Source organism: Galeopterus variegatus, unplaced genomic scaffold (genome assembly GCF_000696425.1).
Source record: "Galeopterus variegatus unplaced genomic scaffold, G_variegatus-3.0.2 Scaffold1406, whole genome shotgun sequence".
NCBI lineage: Eukaryota > Metazoa > Chordata > Mammalia > Dermoptera > Cynocephalidae > Galeopterus > Galeopterus variegatus.
This window is the reverse complement of record NW_007727517.1, coordinates 318,884-325,824: the sequence shown is the minus strand read 5'-3', so window position 1 is coordinate 325,824 and position 6,941 is coordinate 318,884.

Here is a 6,941-nt window from a genome sequence, read left to right as displayed (position 1 = left end):
GGCTCACTGGCTGAGCGAGGTGCGGGCGCAACACCGAGAGTTGCGATCCCGTTGCCGGTCCCGGTCCGGTACGGGCGCGACACTGAGGGTTGCGATCCGTTGCTGGTCACGAAAAAAGACAAAAAAAAAAAAAAGGAAAAAAAAAAAAAGGTTGGAAGTGAGAGGAAGACTCAGTGTAGTGCCTCCTCACACCACCCCATTTGGCCCCTCTGAGCAGCGCAGGTGGATGCGGCTGAATGTCACAATTCCCCGCCACAGGCCTGAAGTGCAGAAGGTCAGTTGGAGTCATCTGGCTAATGCTACCAGTTGCTTTGGTGATGCGGGTGAGGATTTACAACTGTGCATATTGCCCTTCATCCAACCTCTTGCAGGACTTCCCAGCACGCCGAGGAAATGACAGTCCACACTGTTCATTGAGTCGACTTTTCCTTTTCCTCTCCCAAAGCCCTGAGGACTGAGACCAAATGGAATCTCACAGTGTTATTATTTGTACACTAACTGAAAAATTTATGACTCTTTGTAAAAATATAGACAAATGTGTTGTATGCTGAGAACTGAAGATAAGAAATAAACCAAGTTATTGGCAACATTTCCCACGGGTTCCACTTGAGTGAGAATGAATCATTCATTGGATGTTCATGGTTACAGCTACCACCAGTCTTGTTTCTTTTAGAAACAAGAAAAAAAAAATCACTTGTTTGTGGCACTGCAGAAAGAGGAAATAATGAAACAAATTAATTTTGAATTCACACGATGCCCATGTCCTCCTTTAGCATGGCTTAGCTTCGTGAGTCTGTTTGAGGAGAGGCCTTTCTTACTGGTTCACTCTGATGTTTTGAGCCTTTTAAAGTATACTCCTGCTTAGACAGGCTGGTTTCAGGTCCTACGTTTTTTCAATTTTTTCCCCTCAAAGCCTGACTCAATTTGTGGGGCTTTATGCAGAATAGTTTGTTTACAACCCCATTTAATAAAGCTGGCTGTAAACTTGACCCTTTTCCACCAGGTCAATAGGCTGTACAGAAGAGTACAATGCTAACAGTATAAGGGTTTCATTGGAATTCAGTTTTGATTGTTAAAATGGATGGAAGATAAACTGCTTAGCAGCTCCTTACAACCACGTAAATTGGATGTCCAACGGTGCAAAACTCTAAAATGCATCTTTTAAACCTGTGAAAAGAAGCATCAGAGGCAGAACTTAGAATTTGTTTCAATTGAGTTGACAGTAATCCCAGATACAGGGAAATGTCCTAAGCACTGTTCATTTCTTTGAGAATTGATGTGTTATGGTTAAAACCAGCCAATAGCTCTGGAAAGAAAAGCTAACATATTCATGAATTGTCCTTGAGTTTTTGTGCTTTAATTTAAGATTGTTTTTTAAAGTCACGCCACCATGATAGTTTTGATTGACTGACTTTGGCTACCTGGTAAAAATTTAATAAAGGTAAATGTAAGTTGCAAACAGTTTTAAATATTAATGCTAATTAATGATATTGATGTGTGTAGGTTAAAAAAAGAAACAAATTGGTTTCTTACTTGATGTGTGAATATATTTTATGAATTTGCTATTGCTGCTTCTTTGCTAGAGGTAGAAGTTTCATTTGTGATAAGAGAAAAATTTCCAAGCTATTTCCTGCTTAAAAATCTACAGTAGCTAACTATATTAAAACTATAGGAAAATATCCAAATTTCTGAGTTGGCATTCAAGGACCTACCTTGCCAGCCTCATCAGCAGGACTCCTTGAAGGCAATACTTCTGTTACTAGTGTGGATTCAGATTCTCCCAGCCTAGAATGTCATTGCCTTCCCTCTCTAATTTTATACCCATCTCTCTTCTCTCTAACACCAAATATGTGGTGTCTTTTCCAACACCAACTCTCCATTTCTTTGACACCAACTGGTGTCTAAGAATTCAGTTCAATTTTGACACAAACTCTTGGAGTTAGCACAGACACCATAGGTTTAGAGCTCAGTGTCACAATACTGCTGCAGTGATGGAGGGACAGCTGCTTATTCACCCTCTGAAGGTTTGCTGAAGATTAACTGACAAAAGGCAGACTAATAGCAAGAAAAGCATACAAAATTTATTTAATGGGTGTAAGTATGGCGGAATTGCAGAATGATTACCTAATAATCCAGTGAGGTCCAGATGCTTATATACCCTTCTTCGTAAGGGAAAGGGAGATAAGGGGGTGGTGCAGAAGTAAATGATTTGCAGGGGAAATGAATGAGCCTGGAGAACACTGGCCTGAGACAAAGTTCCTATGAGCTCTAGGGGAGGTGGTGGGAAGCAAGGTGCGAAACTTCACTGTGAACAAAGATTGTCTTATTGTGCAGATAAAACCTCCCAGGAATCTGGCTGCCCTCAGAAGAATAGATGAAAAGTCTGTCTGGGTGTGGTGACAACTCCCAATTTCTTCTCCTCTCTGGTGGTTAACCTTTCCTGCTTATTTTATGAGATTCCTAGAGAAGGGCTCCTAAGACAATTGCATTTTTTTTGGAAAGAAACTTTCTTAGCTGAATAAAGCAATTCCAGAGAGAGTTACTCCTGGTGCTTCAGGAAAAAAAGAGGATCAGAGAGACAAGGGAGCTGAGGAAGGTCAGAGAGAGACCTTGATTCTAAGGCTTATTTCTGAGGCCTTCAATTTTCTTTGATTCAAAGCTCTCAGTATGCCAAAACGCTCTTTTGGGTTATTGCCCCAGCACTGCCCCCATGTCAGAGGTCAGTCACAAGTCCCAGGGGCTACCTATATTTCTGATTAATCAGCTATAAATATGAGGGTTCCCACAACCCCCCTCATGTTTGATAATTTGCTAGAATGATTCACAGAATTCAGTAAAGCACTTTACTTACTATTACTGGTTTGTTATAAAGCATACAACTCAAGAGCAGCCAAATGGAAGAGATGCATAGGACAAGGTATGGGGTTTGGGTATGCAGAGTTTCCATGGCCTCCCTGTGTATATTATCCTCCCAGGACCTCGGTGTGTTCACCAGCCTGGAAACTTCTCCAGTCTCCTTGTGCAAGAGTTTTTATAATTTAATCTCCAACCTCCCTACCCTCTCTGGAAGTTGGGGGTGGAGTGGGAATGGGATGGGAGTGGGGGCAGGGACAGAGGAATGCAGGATGGCTGAAGTTTTCCATCCTCTAATCATGTCTGGTCTTTCTGGTGTCCAGACCCATCCTAAAGGTGTCTAGGTGTCCCACTCTAAGTCAGCTCATTAGCAGAAACTCAAGTATAGTTGAAGCAGCTCAATAGAAACAAAAGACACTCCTCCTATCACTCAGGAAATTCCAAGGATGTTAAGATCTCTGTGCCAGGAACTGGGGACAAAGACCAAATATTTATTATACCACATCATCCTTCAAACTTTAAAGCTCAATTTGATTTCTTTCATGATTTTATTTATCTCCCTGATCTAGATAAATTCCTGTAGCAAATGTTTATGCCACTTTTATGTCATAAAGGATATACCTCTATAGGCTGAGACTGAAGCAGTAAAGAGCATAAACAGAAAGTCAGACTCCCAAACTTCCCCTATGGTTAATTGCAAATTAAACATAAGCATAGGGCTGGCCCTGTGGCTCACTCGGGAGAGCGTGGTGCTGACAACAGCAAGTCAAGGGTTAAGATCCCCTTACTGGTCATCTTTAAAAAAATGCCCCACCCAAAAACCAAAAATAAAACAAACATAAGCACCACTTGGTAGGTCTTTTGATAGGGCAGTTGACTTGACCATGCTCATGAGATGAAGTGAAGTTCATTCCCCTAGATACCCCCTTTCCTGGTTGATAAGTGGGGATTACTTCTGGGAAGAGAGGCAGGTATTCCAGCCCTGAAAATCCTCCTGAATAGTCCCTCTCAGGAGTTTGGCATTAAAGGGAAAAGACTGAAAGGAGTTCTGAAGGTATTCTGGGTTCCTAACACTGCAGTCTAAAGCACTTTTGGGATTCCTTTATCCTCCAGTGTCTGCTTTCTCAAAAGATGAAGCTGGGTCATCTCTGCTGAAGTCTTGGGCTGGCTGGAGTCCCTTGATCTGGTTGACTTGGCCATAGAGCTGTGCAATTGATTGAATTGTGTCCCCCAAAATCTATATATTAGAAGTTTAATCCCTACTGTAACTGTTGAGGTTGGGAAATCCTATTATGGTAATTGAAAGGTGGGGCCTTGAAGAGGTGATTAGATTGTAGGACCGTGCTGTAGTGAATGGATTAATAATGGTGGTCAACTGTGTGGTTCTGGGGGCTTTAAAAGGACAATACAAAGAGTCTGTCCCTCTCTCTGCTCCACCATTTTTGCAATGTGATGCTCTGCTGTCCCTGTCACGACCACAAAGGCTCTCACCATGTGTGTTCCCTGTACTGTGGACTTCCCAGCCTCAGAAACTGTAAGCAATATTTCCTTATAAAATACCCAGTTCCATTTATTTTGTTATAAGCAATGGAAACAGACTAGTACAAGCTGCTTCTGTCTTCTGCCACTTCCTATGCTAAGCTTAGCCAAGTTTCCAAAGATTTCTTGAGGCCCCTGCAAACTTTTCCATGTCTTTTGCTGCTGTCCCACTGTGTTCTCATATCACCAAGGTCTAGAGGGACGACTTAACCTTTCCAACCTAGAGAGTTACCTGATAACTTGATGGGACTTCTAACTCTTCTTTGCCTTGGTTGCAGGGGTAAGGGAGGTGACTAACTCCCAAGTGCTACATTCTTGTTAAGCAGATGGAATCTAGCAAGATTTTCACCCTTTGCTGGGTTCTTATCTTCTCTTGTGGAGAAGCCAACAGGGATCTCTGTCATTCCTAACTTTTCCTTTAGCCTTTCCTGGGGTTTACAGTTCACTCTCTGGGGCATTAATGAAGGTTCTGGCCAGCCTCATGTATTCCCACACCTTTCAAAGTCCTCACCTTCCTCATTTCATTACCCATGTGGTGAGGATCAGGAGATACCACCCCAGTTATGTTCACAGGACTTTATTTATGTCTGTCAGTTTGCGGGTCAACAATAAATGACCTTCAAATTTCCCAAACAGTTGGTGGAGGAGTTGTGTGCATGCGTGTGGGCACCTGAGCGTGTGCATGGCTGTGGTCTCTTCACTCACATGCTTCAGCTGGGTTTGTTTGTGTTCCAGCCATGCCATGCTGGTGCTCATATGGAAATAATCCTGGGGTATCAGTGTGGCCTGTGGAAGCAAACCCACTTACAACAGAATCCTGATTCAACTACCTAGTAGATAGGTCTTCTTGGAAAGTTCTTTAACCTCTCTTTGCTTCAGTTCCTAATCTGCAAAATGGGGATTATGCTGGTAGCCACCTCAGAAGTTTGCTATGAGGATTAGATGAGATAAAGCAGATTATGACTTACTATAAATTTCAGTAAATGTTAGCTATTTTTTTGACCCAGGTGTGTGTGTATGGGAGGTCAATTCCTGCTGATATTCATGATAGCTGAGGGTCATCACTTACTTGTCTTAGTCATTCAACAAATGCTCATCAAATGCTTATTATGTGCTCTCTGTTCTGGGCCCTGGAAAAAGATTGAGCAAAATTAGAAATGGTCTCTGTCCTCATGGAGTTTATAGTCTAGCGAGGGATCAAATAATCAAATAATCACAGAAATACATATATTTGAACCAAGCTCACTTGGTTAGAGTGTGGTGCTGATAATACCAAGGTCATGGGTTTGGATCCCCATACTAACCAGCCACAAAAAAACAAAACAAAAAATAAAATAAAGATTAAAAATAAAAGAAAAAAGTGAAGGCAGAGGGACCTGTATGTGCAAAGGTCCTGTGGCAGAGGTAATAACCATGGTTTATTTGAAGATTTATAAGAATATTAGTGGAGCCGGTACCACAGAAGAGAGGAACATAATTTTTAAAGTATGACTGGCAAGGTCAGTGTAGTAGGCAAAATAATGGCTCCCTAAAGATTCCTATGTCCTAATCCCTGAAACTTATGAATATGTTACCATACACGGCAAAAGGGACTTTGCAGAAGTGATTAAGGATAAAGATCTTAAAATGGGGAGATTATCCTAGATTGTCTGGGTGAGCCCATTGTAAACACAAGGGTTTCTTGCAAGTGTGTGAGAGAGGCAGGAGTATTAGAGGAGAGGAGAGAGGAGGAGAAAAAGGAGGAGAGAGAGAGAGAAAGAGAAAGAGATTGGAAGATGCTACACTGCTGGCTTCGAAGATGGAGGAAGGAGGCCATAAGCCAAGGAATGCAGGTGGCCTCTGGAAGCGGAAGCTGGAAAGGAAGATGCTAGAAGGAATGCAGCCCTGCCAGCACCTTGATTTTAGCTCCTTGAGACCCATTTCAGACTGCTGACCGCCAGAACTGTATGATGCTAAATGTGTTGTTTTAAGCTACTAAGCTTGTGGTAATTTACTCTACAGCAATAGGGAGCTATAGAGTGGGCAAGACCCAGTCATGTAAATCCAAACTGCTACCACTTAGAGCGCCCTTGGGGCCAGCTGGAGATACAGCAATAGTTGGGCCAGTGGGACGATTCTCAGGTGAGGCAGGGGGCAGGGTGGCAACTGTGAACTGAGAGAAAGGGATGGTTCTGACAGGTTGTGAGACATGGCAGGATCTCTGGTGACCGCTGGTCATGAGGGGAAATGATCTGAGGGTTTGAGACTGAAAGAGTGAGAGGATAGTGGTTCAATTCAATAGGAAAGGGGAGTGAAAGTGGGTGGCAGGCTGCAGGACAGTAGGATGGTGTGGTTGGGGCAGAGACAGAATGAACAGTCAGCTTGATTTTTGTTGATATTGAGCTCGAAGCATTGATAGAAGAGTCAAGCCCTGGGATTTGGGAAAACATGGGATGAAAGCAGGTTAACAGATAATAACTAGGTTAATATAATCAATAATAGATGAGGCGTGGGGTTGCAGATGTGCCTCTGGAAGATGAAGACGAGGCGGGAGCTGCAGCAGTGAAAGT